Raw genomic sequence first — 16,062 nt, forward strand, 5'->3', positions numbered from 1 at the left:
AAGAAGGATATTTTTCAGAGGAATGTGTTGAAGAAGGTGGAAGAGTTAACGGAGGAGGTGAATGTGACGAAGAAGAAAAAGAAGAAGATGTAGATGATGATGATGATGATGATGAGGGGAAATAAGTAGGTAAAGAACAGGTAAAAGAAGAAGAAGATGGCGGTCAAAGTTGCGGCGCTGTATGAAATGGTGTCCACAAAAGGAAAGAACAATAAGAGGGTGGTCAAAACAGGGGTGAATAAGGTTAAGTGGGGGAAGCCGAGGGATCAAGAGGGAAGGAGATTATGGGAGGTGTGGAGGAAGTGGGTTTCTAGGACCTTGTAGGGGCTTTTAATTTGGAATGTCCTGGAGATGTGTGAGAAAAGATGCTTGCACTGGTAAGAGAAAGGATAGCGCATGACCACATAAAAGTTCAAAGTTCCAACCAACACAAACGATTGGTATCTGGTAAAATATCCAACATAATTTGTGCTACTTATGTAAATATATGCAATTGTTATGCTGAGTGTGATTTTGGGCAGTAGAATTGTTGTACATGTCTTTTACTTAATACTTTGATTGTGTACAGACGTACTGTGAACACGACCACACTCAAAGGACAGATCAAAGAGCAACCAGAGGGCGGAAACCAGAAACGTCTACTCCATTTGTACCTGTCATTTTGAAAACAGTGAAGGAAGATGGGGAGCCATTTTCTACATTTTGGCTGGTTGATGTTGAAAGGGTGTACATGCCCCTTAACCTCGATAACCATTGGGTTGCTGTGGAGATGAACTTAAAAGCTTCGAGAATCACAATGTTGGACTCCTTGCAATCAACAACACACTCTCGAAAAATGATGAAAAAATTGGCTCCAATCTCCTATGTGCTGGCCGATGTCCTACGAAGCATGTCGAGGGAGGTGAAAGATGGGCCTTAGCCCATCGTTGTAAGTAGAAGGGTTCCACAACAAAACAACGGGTTAGTTAAAAATTTATTGAATTGTTAGTTAAGTTAAATGATTACATTGTGTGTGAATTGTTTCTGAAACTTGTTGGTGGCATAGGGGGAAGTGTGGGATTTTCACTTTAAAAGTCATAGAGTTCTTGTCTGCCGGCATTCCTCTCGATCTTATTAAGCCGCAAAACGTCCCTGCATTTAGATTGAGGATGGCGGTCGACATGTTGCATGAGGTGCAAAATGTGTAGGCGGCGTTTGATAATTCAATGGTTGTCAATGTAATCTTGTAGTTGATAAAACAAATAGTATTACTATTTTGTAGAATATGTGGTGGTGTATATATTTTTATTTTGTTAACACATGTTCCATTGCTTGGGAAGAATATAATTTAATGTCCAAGTCTTTCATTGTGGATGATGTTACATAATGAATTTACTTGTCCTCGATGATTTTAATGAGTTTTGGGATGCTTTGGTTATCTCATTCCTAGTTTTTTGTTGTTATGGATCAGTTAAATGGAATGAATTTGAGCAGCAGTGTTTCAAACCACCTCTTATGTGTTGTGAAAGCAAGTGACAATTTATGAATTCTTTATCTCAAGATATGAATGTTTGTAATCAATGATATCCTAGAGCAAGTTGGAGTACTGTGAAACCTACTTCAACAAATAAGTTTGACAATGAACTAGAATCAGACAAAGGAAATTGGAAGGTAAACTTTAATAATTGGACAATTTGTACTTGGTGTGGAAGAATGTAATGGGGTTGGGGATACTTTCTTTATCTCCTTCCAGATGATTTGTTGTTATGGATGAGTCAAGTTGATTAATTTGAAAGAGAATTTTTGAAACATCGTTTATGCATTATGAATACTTGTGAAAAATATATGAATCGATACTTATTTCTTATGAATGTTTGTGATCAAGTAGTAGGAAAGGGTCATGCACAAATGACAGGAGACAGTGATACTGAAAGTGACAAAATAAATTGTACAGTGCAATGTGATGTTTCCATCCCAACCAACACACTAAAAATAACCTTCTTAAACGTAAATATTTCAAACTTAAAACCAACTTAATTGGTTAAACATAAATATAAATTAATACATGCTAAAATGAAATCTACTCATCCGACCACCTGAACAGTGATCTATAAAAAATGTCCAACATAAAAGACTAAATCTAAAACATTAATTAAAACATGTTAACATTTAATCTAAACTACTTAAATCCATTTGGCCACTTCATTACGTCATCCAGCGTCATCAATTATTTGCACCTAAGCCATCACCAGCACTGTACTTGGACCTGTAGCCTTACCTTCACCCTTTCTTTCATCTTCATTGTCACCTTCAGTTTCTTTTTTTTTTTTTTTTCCGAGTTGTCCGCACCCACCCCAGAGTGTGCACCATCAGTGACAGACTTTGGTGGTTGAGGGAAGCAAATGATGAGGTCATTGTCAAGGTTGCCTAAAGTGAGATTCAGATTGTTGAAATCTTCAGGTAGCATGTTTGGCTCATTGCTGAACACCTTGTTCACCATAAACTAATTGGCATCCAACACATTGACATCGTAGCCGCATTTGAGTATTGTTTTCCTCTAACAGTAGGAGTAAACCTCAAACAAACCTTCATAATTGAGGAAGGTTGGCAGCTCTTTGTCTCCATTCACCACAAAGATGCTACAAGGGGAGACGAACATCCACTTCCATTAACACCCTTATGGCCATTCCATTGAGGGAGTTAATACAAGGGTCATGAAGCCTAACAAGGTCGTCGATGGGTTTAGTGATAGTTTTCAAGATGTTCAGCTTCCTATATTGTATTGGTATTCTAGGGATTTTAACTCATACCCTCAAGTAAAATATAGGGTCTGATTCCCTAAAGTCTGCCGTCCACCTTTGTAAGTGGAAGATCTGGCCCATCACAAACCACAGATGTCTCTCCACCACGTTTTCTTGTTCATCCTCGTCAATGAACTTTAATGCAAACCAACTCCAGCCGAAATGGTCGATAAAGAAAGGGTTTTTAACGGCTTCACCAAATGACAGAGTTAGTTCGGTTTGTATGACCTCGGCGCTCTTTGGTTTTGTGCACAACCTCCTTATCAAAACCTACCACTTTATACGTTCGACGTTTGTGGTGGAGACGACATCGGTGTCAACCATTATGACACCCCTTTCAAATTTGAACATGCAATTGTCATTGCGGATGACAACTAGGCCTTCCCCCGAGTTAGGAAGTGGGAATGGGTTTGCCCAGGAAGAAAGTTTGAGCATGAAGATTGATTGTCATGGATGGGACTAAGTTGCAGCGAGGGCTAAATGTTGTGCCATTACTGAAACCAAACAGTAACGTGCAGTTTGCAGGTTGGGTTTTCAATAACGTTAGAGTATTTGAGCTATGTGAAGATGGACAAATGTGACGACCAATAAATATAGGGTTATAATGACCTCTGGAAGAACGCGAAAAGTCTGCATGCCAATAGGTGGTAATCATGGCAGTTATTCCCAACATGCGTCTTCCCAGCAGGCATGTTTTTTATGACAGCTTGTGAAACATTATGACTAGAAAACCCTAAACCATTACGTGTCTGCCTATCATTATGACTGTTAAGAAATCCAACGGTCTACGAAAAGACACCTCTTTCCGTTGCTAACCGTGAGATTGACCACATGGGTGGCTGAGATTTGCCCCTACCTGTTACCATGCAACCTCACACATTCTCTCCCTCTACCATAATGCGACTCAAAATTTCTGACGTGGCCCCTTCAAGGTTTCCATGTGGATTAAAATGTGTACTAACATGATATTGTTAATGAAAATTAATAATAAAAAAATTTCCAAACGGGGAAAATGCAAAAAAAATTACAATTAAGCTAGGGCTGTCATCATGCACGACATGCGGTTCATGATCGGAAAAAAGGCTGCATTAAAGGATCGAAACACCTGTGAATAGTGAGTTCACTGTCAAGGGGACTAACATTGAAAATCAATTAGTAACTAATTTATAGCTATTAAAATTTGAGAAAATTACTGCAAAATGTCGTCACCACAACGGCGGCAACTTTCCTGAAGGATGGTAGTTGAAAACCTGCACCCATCATGCAGATTGGGCAATGGCCAATAATAATTGTCGGTTCGTAGTATTCGTTTGCGCTTCAATCGGGGATTGCCGTAAGGGTTTGGGGGTAATTTTTTTTTCTTTTCAAATTATAATCTTTTAGCGGGTTGCAAGAGATTAACGGTTTGGATAATTCACATAACATTCGGACATTTTTGGATTGCTGAACTATTGCTTGATGTTTTATATCTTTTAGAAACTTATCAAACATTGAGCAATATTTCAGCAAACTAAATTTTTTTGAATGCGATGTCAACAATTCGAACCGTTCATCTTTTTCAGGCCTCTAAAATATTATACTTTTAAAATAAAAAGTTACCTCGAAACCCTTACGGCGATGACTAAAGAAGCCGTAATCGTAAACGATAATTTGATGGTTAGCATTGGCCCCAACGGATTCTCCATGATCGGGTTGTGGGTTAGACTTCCATCGTTCACGAAAGTTGTATCCCTTGTCCACATGATCATTGCTATTAATTTTTCATATTTTTCCAATTTATGAAAAAAATTACTTTATTTTTAACAAATTTATAGCCAAACTAGTGAAACCCCCTATTCACCAGCGTTTCGATCGTGAAAAAAATTCCACAGCACCATATGCCCATGTTCATCACATACAAGATGTTGTCTCGAGCGTGTCCATAATTTTTGGGTATTTTTAACATTTTAAAATTTTTTGTTTGAATTTTTATGCATAAAAATTCAATATTCCTATCATTTTCCACGTGGCATTAGTTGACCTGCTGGCGAGAATTGAAAAATGTGGGGATCTTTTTTCCTAAAAAATCGTCTGATTTTGCAAAAGGCAGGAAAAAGGGGATTTTAATCCCACATTTTCACCTAGTTCGGCCCCTACTTCCTGTCAAGATAGTTGATCAATTCACATCTCTATCTAATGCCCACCTGTCCTTGCATGATTAAATTTCCTAACTATCTTTACATGTGTGTTGAATAAGTAACTCCACTTAAACATCCCAATAGCTCTCAAGCGTTATTGGAAGAAATGTTCATATTCTGTCATAAACATTCATAAATATCATAACATGTCACACCTTATGTAGGCCAATTTTGAACAGTGGTGTTATGCTCAGTTGACAAAAACAACCATGGTTTAAGATGACTGTACCCCTCTCTGTAGTGAACAAAAACACCTCGGTGAGGCAAAAAAAAAAAAATTAACGGTCTAATGTTTCAAACTCAACCCATCATTGTGGCAGACAAAAACACCCCCAGTGAACCAAAATAATTTGTATGACATTTTATGTAGGTTTGATAAAGATTTTATCATGTATGTTAGTGTATATGAATCATCAAATTTTGGCGTATGAAGCAGTGCCAATAATAGAAACCCATGGTTATGTTATGAATACTTGTGAGCTTTTTGTGAGAAATTATTTATGTATTATGAATCAAGGGTCTTACGTTTTTATCTTTTTACCATATTACATTTACAGTTATCATTTAGAAATAATAGTACGAGCAGACATTTAGCGATCAGAAAAGCAACTATATTAAGGACTGCAAGTTGGACTACTAAGTGGTACATTCCCAACAACAGAAGGAAATTTAGCAAAAAACATTACGTCTCTACGTACTATGTAAACCTTAAAGCATAAACCATCATATACATCAAACTTAACAATCTAAAGCATTACTTAAAACATGAAAACATGAAACTTCATATCATACTAATTCTTCCTAATCACCACTAATTTTCACCCACGACATGACTACAACCTGCACCTTCGCCTATCAGATCTCGTCTTCTTTTTTTTGGTGGACCCTCAACCACATGAGTGACTGTCTTGTCACTGTCATCCAGGCCCACACTTGACTTGTCTCCTGGTCTATCTTCCTTGATAATTCCTAGTTGAGGGAAGCAAAAGATTAGATCATCCTCTGTGTCTGGCAATGCAATCCCTAAACCCTTAACACCCTCATCCGATAGCACATTGGGATCATCACCGAACACCTTCCTGACCATGAACCAACTGACATCCTTATCTTCCTCATCACATCCACAATTCTCTACTTTATGTTTGCCACACTAAAAGCAAACCTCGAACAATTTTTTTTCGTAACTGATGAAAGTTGGTAGCTCCTCAGATCACGAAAACCTACTTGAGTGGCAGACAAACAACACCCTAATGGCCTTGCATTCAGGGAATTAATAGAAGCATCATCAAGCCTTACAAGTCGGCCGATGGGTAGAGTGATGTTTTTCATGATTTCCACCTCCCTAAACTTCATTGGTATTAGAAGGATTCGAACCCACACCATAAAAAAAGTTATAAGGTTTGATTCCCTGAAGTCTTCCATCCACCTTTCCAAGTGGAAAATCTAGCCCCTCACATACCAAGGAGGCCTCTGGAGCACATACTCCACTTCATCTTCGTCAGTGAACTCCAACGCAAACCAATTGCGGCCAAAATTGTCCACAAAGAAGGCGTTTTTGGCACCTTTATACCAAGATAGAGCGAGTTCCCTGTGGATGGCATCAACTTTCTTGGGTTTACCAAACAGTTTCCCCATCAACACCCTTGTCTTTGCATGCTCAACATTAATGGTGGAAATGACGATGGTCTCAACCCTTAGGACACCCTTTTCGGCTGTGAACTTACAATTCTCTCTTTCGACAACAACATGAGGCTCCCCTCAGTTAGGAAGTGGGAATGGGTTCGCCCAGTCAGGAAGCTTGCTCATGGAGATTAATCTCCTAGGGCAGGAGGAAGTTGAATCAAGTTGGAAGTTTGATGCGAAAATCACTTAACACACAAATTAAACCCTCTTGTATCAATTGTAGTAAAGAATGTAAGTAGGGATCGTTTTGGACCGAGGATTAGGAGGGCTTGCTAATAACCTCTAAACTGACTTAAAAACATAAAATTAAGTTTAAAACACCAAACTAGACTCAAAAGATGCAATACAAACTAAAAAGACTCAAAACTAGTTTAAAAGACTCAAAACAGCTTAAAACAATGAATTAGACTCTAAACTGACTCTAGGGATGGTTTTGGACGAAATTAGGTTCTAACTTGACTCAAGACACTTAAAAACACAAATCAAAACAGATTTTGACTAATAAACACTTTAAAGTAAAGGGGGATTTGATTTTGACGAATTTGAAAACAAAACAAACAGATTGTAAACTAAAACAGATTTTGGACGAATTTGGGTAAACTATGGATGATGAGCTAGCTAGAGGGTTCTTCTCCACACATGACACACTTGCACATAAACCAATTTTCAGTTGTTCTTTCGATAAATCATGAAACTTAACACCCCAGGTTAATTAAGTCCGCTTAAATTAACCTTCAAGTTATACTTAAGTTATTGAATTGGATGGGAAAACGCATACAACAATTCAAGCATTCTTCAAAAGTCCTTTATGTGAACAACACAAAGATCATTAAGCATTATGAAAACTATAAGTATTGATGAGGCATTCGTTACTATGATGAGCATGAAACTCCTGCCAAGAATTCATTTAACGCGATCGTTTATAAGCGACCTCCACTACTTGTGAATATAAGTTTGTAACTATTAGGTGAAACTCCCTTATACTCTAGCATCAAATTCATGCATGCAAACTAAGTGTGCACTCTTAATAAACATACACGAATAAGTTATCAATCAAGCAGTTAAACAAATTGAATTCTCAACTTATGAAATCACCACTGAAGGTAAGCAATTCATATTGCAAGTATGTTCATGGCTTTGAATTCCCCCCTAGCTAAGGGGGGTTTAGCTCCTCATACTCACAAAGCAAAGATAAACAAATTTAGATATTGAAAACAAAGAATGAAAACACCTAAAAATGCTCCAACAATCCAACTTCAATGGCAAGCACGTCCAAGGGTCCTCATTCTTCTCTTTGTTGCGGCACAAGGTGTGGTTTTATGGATGAGTGCTAAATTATGGTGGTGGATGGATATAAGTGAGTTATGGTGAAGGGTGGATGGGTGGATTGTGTTCTCTCGGCCAAGGAATGAAAGTGTAAGTGTATGGAGTTGTGAGATGTGAATGTAGTGTCTTTTGATGGATCTTTTTCTCCCCCCTTTGTTATGGTGAAGGGTGGATGTATTTATAGGCTAGGGAGAGGACCACCATCTAATTAAGGTGGTAGTGGTGTATGTTGTGGTAATGAGTGGATGTAATGGATGAGTGTTTGGTAATGAGTGGATGTAATGGGTGTAGTGGATGAGTGTTTGGTGTAGTGGATGAGTGTTTGGTAATGAGTGGATGTAATGGGTGTAGTGGATGAGTGTTTGGTAATGAGTGGATGTAATGGGTGTAGTGGATGCATGTTTGGTAATGAGTGGATGTAATGGGTGTAGTGGATGAGTGTTTGTAGTTGTAGGTCAACACACTTGCACACACACATGCTGATTTCTAGCCTTCTAATCTTGAAAAACGTCCATCCTCATGTCTCCATGCTTGCACTATCCAATCTTGGCCCAAAAATGCTCCAAAGTGTTCCAAATAGCACTTTGTTGCCAACTTTGTTATTTGAACCTACAAACACACGAAAATAGCTTAAAATACATAATTAACTAAGAAATAACAACACAAATGCACAAGAACAAGCTAACTAAGTCGCATAAATATGCTCCTATCAAATTCCCCCACACTTAGCTTTTGCTAGTCCTCGAGCAAAACAAAAGAAACAAAACGAAACAAAATAAACAAAACAAATAAAACACAACCTAACCTTCCAACATTTGCCTCGGGGATTTTCAATGAAACATGACATGCCAAAGATCACCACTTACATAGATTTAAGCAATCCTTACCCTCGAGCATACTTAATCATTACCACCATTCACTAGCTCACATTTAATTAATTAAAACAACATTTTGAATGTAGTAACATGCCTTAGAGAATTTCCTCAATTCCTTACTAGATACTCTCTATTTTCACACACATTTTCTGACTACACACCCTACACTAGTTATATGTGAGAAGATTGATGTAAACATGGAAGACTAGTACTCACATATGTTATAACAAAGAAAGCAATTTTTTGGAGTTAATAAGCATGTTTAGATATGATCTCATGAATAGTATGCTACTACTTAGATGCGAGAACCAGTGACACCATATGCTCATACCAATTTCGAACTCCACAAATTGAAACACACAACACTCAAGATTGAAGTCAAGGGTTGTAACAAGGCTTGGGGGTAATGGCTAACAAAGAAATGATAGGAATAACGAACGTTCTTAAAGCGATAGCAAGCAAAGCAATGAAATAGACACTTGGAATTCACTTTAGAATGCAGAATCAACTTTTACATATAAAGGGAAGATTCATGCAACACTTAGGGCCGAATTCAATGTTTTTGGACCCTTTCTTCAACAAACGACACTTTAAAGCTCTTTTTCACAACTTTTCTTCTTTTCATTCTATTTTCCACGAATTTTTCTTTTTCTTTTTCTTTCCTACCCGTGCCTTATTAAGGACTTTGGCACACACACACAACAAGAATCACTTCCCCTACACTTGTTTTCTGCAATACATTAATAAAAAGGAATTCATTTTGAGTCATGCTTTACTATGTTTCAAGAACAAGGGTATGGATGGTTCTAATCTAGGCTAGGTGAGGACAATGTGGGTTAACAAAGAACATAGGCTACACAAGGCTCAACGGGGTTAAACTTAAACATATAATGAAGTAGGATACACGGTAGTTTGGCTTTGGTGGTGGTTACTACACAACTTCATCTTGAATATGTGTTATGCAAATCAATAGCATACTTTGAATGAAATGGGCATGAGTTCTAGCATTTGGAACTAAATGATGAAATGCCTTCTAAGTAGTAACCAAGCAAAGAATAATGAGATCATGCAACGACTTTAGAAAACAAGTATGCACAGATTATTAACTCCCCAAATAAACGTTTTAGGCTCAAGTCTCACAAGGTTGTAGCGTTAATTTGAGTTCCTTCCTTCAAGCATGTTACAAAACTGATTTTTCTTTTATGATTGCATGTGAATTCATAAATTTAAACCACAACCAAGCATACACCAAAGAGTAAATCAAATTTTCATCCATGTTTATAATTCTCTTTAACAGTCATGTAATTAAAAACCAAATCCTCATCATTGTGTTGGAAGGTACCCTAAGACACAAACAAACACATAAAAACAACTCTTTTTGGGTTTTTCAAAACAATTTTTCAAATTTTTATGAGATTTTCGAATTTTTATGTCAAAACACACTAAAACAATCCAAAACAGCTTAAAAACACTTAAAACAGCAAGGAACAACACTGGAAGTAATGGGTGATAAACTCCTACGAATTTCATGCAAAACAATGGTTACCCCCCACACTTAGATCAAACATTGTCCTCAATGTTTCAAGCATAAACTCACACAAAAACAAGCAACCAAACAAACAACGAATAAACATGACAAGTATAGCAAAGTAAAAACCAGACAGAGTAGAGTTTAAGAACGCAAATCTGGTTTTGGAGATAGGTGATCTTGTTGTCTTTCCACAACTTTGATCTCGAACTGGTTCAGAATTCTGAGCGAAAGTTCCTTGGTTTCAAATCAAACTCCTTCTGCTGGGTTGATTTGATTATGCAGTCTGCATTCTTCTCTGCTTGTTTGTTTTGCACGACAGGCAAGCACGAGGTAGAGGTGATGGTCTGTTTTTTTCTTCAATCTTTCCAAGTGCCCACCTCTTGCTTTCTTTCTCCTTGTCCCTAGCTGAGGATGAATTAGCACATTGTCTCCACATGCTTCGAGTTATCATTTTCACTTCCCTTATCTGTTCCCCAGGCAGATGTGGTAGACGAAGAGGAAGCATAAGATGTTGAAGATGAGTACTCGAGAGCAGGGCTAGGTAAGCAATCAGGAAGGGGTTCTAGGCAGTCAGTTCCAGATTGGAAGATTGATACCAAGTGTTGGCTGATTGCTCTTTTTCTCCTTGTCCCGCAGATGAAAACAATGACAAGGAGAAAGACAGGGAGAAAACATGATATGAGATACTCTTGCTTTCAACCTTCATGATATGAAATACTTTTTCTTTGGATGAGTTGTTTGCAAAGGTACCCCAAGGAATAAGGAACACTGAGTGACTCGAGAGGCTTCGTTGGGAAGGCATTCTAAGAGATGACGGAAGGTTATGTATGTCTGCCTTGCTATGGAGGGTGAAGGTCGACATTTATAGGAAATAATAGTTGGTACTGAGTGGATGTAATGGGTGTAGTGGATGGATGTTTGGTAATGAGTGGATATAATGGGTGTAGTGGATGAGTGTTTGGTAATGAGTGGATGTAATGGGTGTAGTGGATGGATGTTTGGTAATGAGCGGATGTAATGGGTGTAGTGGATGAGTGTTTGTAGTTGTAGGTCAACACACTTGCACACACACATGCTGATTTCTAGCCTTCTAATCTTGAAAAACGTCCATCCTCATGTCTCCATGCTTACACTATCCAATCTTGGCCCAAAAATGCTCCAAAGTGCTCCAAATAGCACTTTGTTGCCAACTTTGTTATTTGAACCTACAAACACACAAAAATAGCTTAAAATACATAATTAACTAAGAAATAACAACACAAATGCACAAGAACAAGCTAACTAAGTGGGATAAATATGCTCCTATCAAAGTTGTAAGCCATTGATAACGTGAAACAGTGACTTCCAGTTTGCAGTTAAGGGTTTCAATGAAGAGATAGCATGTGTGGTGATGTGATGCACAAATAAGAGGACCCAATAAATACAGGTATATGGTAACGTGCACAAGCACATGAACAACCAATGATGATAGCAAATGTCGCATTACATGTGCAGATATGGCAATTATGTTTGCATTTACAATAATTGGCATTTGTTCCCAACACTGGGTTTTCCAACTTGGGTATTTATGATGAAGCCGTCAGTTTAGTTATTTTCGAATGATGGGTTGTGAAAGGTTATGACACTAAAGCCTGCGTTTGTAACCCAGAAAAGAAAACTACAACCTATCAAGATGGAAGCTTATAATTTGGTCCCTATTGGGAAAGCCAAATGTTGAAGTCAAAGTCCCCCACCCCACCCCTCTTCCTAACCACTTGATTGAACACATGGGCGGTTATGATTTTCCATGGTCTTCATCAAGCACCTAAAATTATGGACGTGGTTGCGTCATGGGACCGCCACGTGGCATTTCATGATGTGTAATAACACAATTTTTGTCAAGTGCAATTTTATCACAAATATGAAAAAATATGGAGATGGTTGAGATGACATCTAGTATGATATGATTGGGTTCATACGCCGATCTTGGGCTGGGGAACAAACTCAACGGTTGTGAATACTGATTAAACTAAGATATGACATTGTTTTCGACAAAATTGTGCAAAAAAAAATTGGAAACGCTCTTAAACTCAAGGGCCAATCAATGTGTACGAAGGGTTGAACTCGAAAACCTTAACCCATCGTGCATAAATATGAGTCATGAAAACTAACTGTCTAATTTGAGTTTTAGTTGACGCCCTCATGGTCATTGCCGTTAAGGTTTATGGGCCTTTATTTTTGTCCAATTTTCATATTTTGGTGGATTGCGAGAGATGAACGGTTTGGATTGTCATAGATGAATGGTTTGGATTGGAAGAGATGAACTGGTTCACATAACAGTACATTTGGTTTTATTTTTATACAATGTTGTTATTAGACATGCAATGCCACGTGGCATCCCCTTGAGGCCACCACCTGCATCATTTTATGTGGGAAATTCGGGCGGTAAATCAAAATGAAGGTGAACTTTTCCCTCATAATCCCTCAATTTTTGCACACACTCGCAAAATGGGACTTTAATCCCATGTTATCAGCTTTTACCCCCACCTAATTGCATTCCACTTATTTTAATTGACCCCACCCCTCTCAGCTCTACAGTTTCATTTACTACACTAAACCATGGCAACATCACCCAATTCGCCTCCATTCTAAATCAATACACCAACAACACCTAAAAATCCATCCCAAATCTTCTTAAATACACCAACATCCATAACTTCTCCTCCAATTAATACCCCACCTCCCAAAATAAATCCCATCATCTTTAATACTCCCAATGATGATTGTGTTGAGGCTACACCAAACTCCAAATCTCAGCATCCAATCACCCTAAATGCACCCCCTGTGAAAGAATCAAACTGTGGTAAGAAGCGACCCCATCCGAAGCCAGGTGCTGGTACCCGTCTTTACAAGCGTGTGTCATTAGGTAGACATATCTCAATGTAGTGTATTTGTTTTGAAAGAGTATACACCTTGAGTTAGAAGGGGAAATGGAGCGTATTCGTGGAAAGTTGAGTACTGTTGAAACCCAGGCCGAGACTTAAGGATGAAGGCATCTAGGTTGCTATCCGACATCCACCACATGAAACATTTGAATGAAAATTATACAATAGAGATTTCCAAGGCGTCCACCTACATTAAGGAGGAAGTTGAAATAAGGAAGAAAGATGATGCGCACAAAGGGGTTAATTCTATGAAGTTTTATGCCCAACTTGTGATGCCTAATGATCAAAAAATCCTTCAAGTAGCCATACACGAGGTCCTTGGTTATGGTAATGCTTCACCTCTTTAAGTTTGTGGGGCTGGCTGGGATGACTACATGTTTTTTGGAACACAAATGTTTGTAAAATGTCCGCAATAGTGGATGTGGGAGTAGGATGAGTACATGTTTTTTTTGGAACACAAATGTTTGTACAATGTCTTCAATAGTGGATGTGGGAGTGGGATGAGTACTTTTTTTTTTGGAACACAAAATGTTTGTACAATGTCTTCAATAGTGGATGTGGGAGTAGGATGAGTACATGTTTTTTGGAACACAAATGGTTGTACACTTTCTTCAACATTGGATGTGGGAGTGCTCACACGTTTCTGTGTAATACTAATTTTTTGTTTCACTTGTGTGTTTCCAAAAACATTTTTTGCTACTTGAAGGACCAAAGTGACAAGACTGCGTGAGGGCAGACAATGGTCATCATAAATGCTCATAAACACACACATATATAGAAAGGTCAATTTTTTTGCCCTATTAAAAGTGACAGTATACGAACTCAACATTTTGATGCCATTACAACACTTTCTTAATGTCGTTACAGTAAAAGGTTTAGGATTTGGAAGGATTTTTTTATGAACAAGAAGTTGCAAACTTAGTTCCTGACAGCCTGAACACCATTGTTCACAAGCCATCATATACCTACAATAGGCAATCACAAATCAGTCAAGTCCATCCAGTTTTTGTTGGTCTCACATTTAATGACATCTAAATTAATCATCTACACATGGAAAGCAAGGACAAGTCATTGGAAAACACTTGGTTTGTACACGATACATTCCTAATATAGTTACACAAAAAAGGGTAAGCAATTGGAAGAAGTATTGCTAACGAACTAGTTGTAAATAGATAATTTGTTTCCATCCATTTATATCTTCCTGTGACATTTAATGACATCTAAATTGATCATCTATAAAATGAAGGCAACAAAAATTTACTAGCCATGGTTTAGCCACACATGTCATGGCTCTGTCGGAGAGTGACGGTGATTCTAATGATCTAATCGATCAAATTTCAGAATCAAAGGCCAAATTTTTTGCAAACTCACGCTCTATCAATGAGTGGCATGAAAAGTGCCTCGAAAAGGAGTACACATTGGTTGCATTATAGCAACAGCTGAACGAGGCGTTGTGCAAATCAGCAAAGTACAAGCGCCTAATACATAGCCAAAAGTGTAAGTATGAAGCACTAGTTGAAAAAGAGAAGGAAGATGTACGTCGTAGGTCAATCTATTCATGGCAGACGAAGCATCTCCAAGAAGAGTGTGACTCGGCTTTCTATGATGGGTTTGACAAATTTCATTCCTAACTTCATCGGGTTCGGCTGGATATGATTAGGATTGCATTATGGCCTCCCAATTGGAAGACATTGTCAGAGATGGTAGTGAGTACACCGAACACAAGTACATGAAGACGGCTCACAACACACCCAAAGATGCTTAACTTCATATCTCCCTTGCTATATATTTCCTCCCATCCTAATTATCTACATTTTCTAGGGAGTTTTGTAACTATATAATGATTCCAAGCTTAAGTACGTATTGCAACTACAAGTTTCATAGATGTTCCTCTGTATTCACAAATATTCATACGATCTCATAACATGTCAGCTGCAGTTGATGACACATTCCAACAGTAATGTCACCCACACAAACTTTGAAAAACCAACTGTGGCCATAGGTAAATAATAGTTCATCCCCCTACAAAATTAACACATCTTGCTTAAAAAATGAATATCCACAATTTTAATTATTCACAACCCATTTAATGGTCATTCATCATATATTCTTAAAAATCATCTAGCACCCCCGAATTACCACCCGTAAGTTCAATGTTACTGCTTTGGGTTGGCATTGAATTAGGCTCAGAGTCAGCAACTTCATTTCGCCTTGCAACATCACCATGACCGGGCCTCGATGTGGCCTATGTACGTTCTTTGGGCTCGCTCTGGCAGGAACTAAACAATTATAAATCAATCCAAAGTTATTTCAAATATTACAGCCATAAATATATTGTCAAGCAAACCGTATTTATGTTGCGGACCTTCTGTCTGGCCTTGGACAATTCTTCTTCCCACCCCTGCGTCTCCAATTTTGATGCCTCTTTTCTTGTAACTTGAATGAGATCTTTAAGCACCTTAAGTTAGGAACTCCTAGCCCTCTTTGCAGTTTGTTTTCTTTACCGATCGCGGTTACCACCACTTAAACAATTCAGCTTCGTATCCAACGCTTTCAAAGTCTGGGAAAGAACTGTGGTACCTTCCTCTGACATCACCGCCTTGTTAATCAAGTCTGAAGTTTTTTTTTAGAAAACTGAGTTGTTTTGGACACGGTAGAATTGTCAATGTGTTTGCCTACTTCTTTCCCTTCCTTGTCCAAAACAATGCTGCATTTAACGTTTTAAAGCCACCTTTTTAGTATGTAACGTTTCGGCAGCAGCTCTAT

Source organism: Malus domestica, chromosome 01 (genome assembly GCF_042453785.1).
Source record: "Malus domestica chromosome 01, GDT2T_hap1".
Lineage (NCBI taxonomy): Eukaryota > Viridiplantae > Streptophyta > Magnoliopsida > Rosales > Rosaceae > Malus > Malus domestica.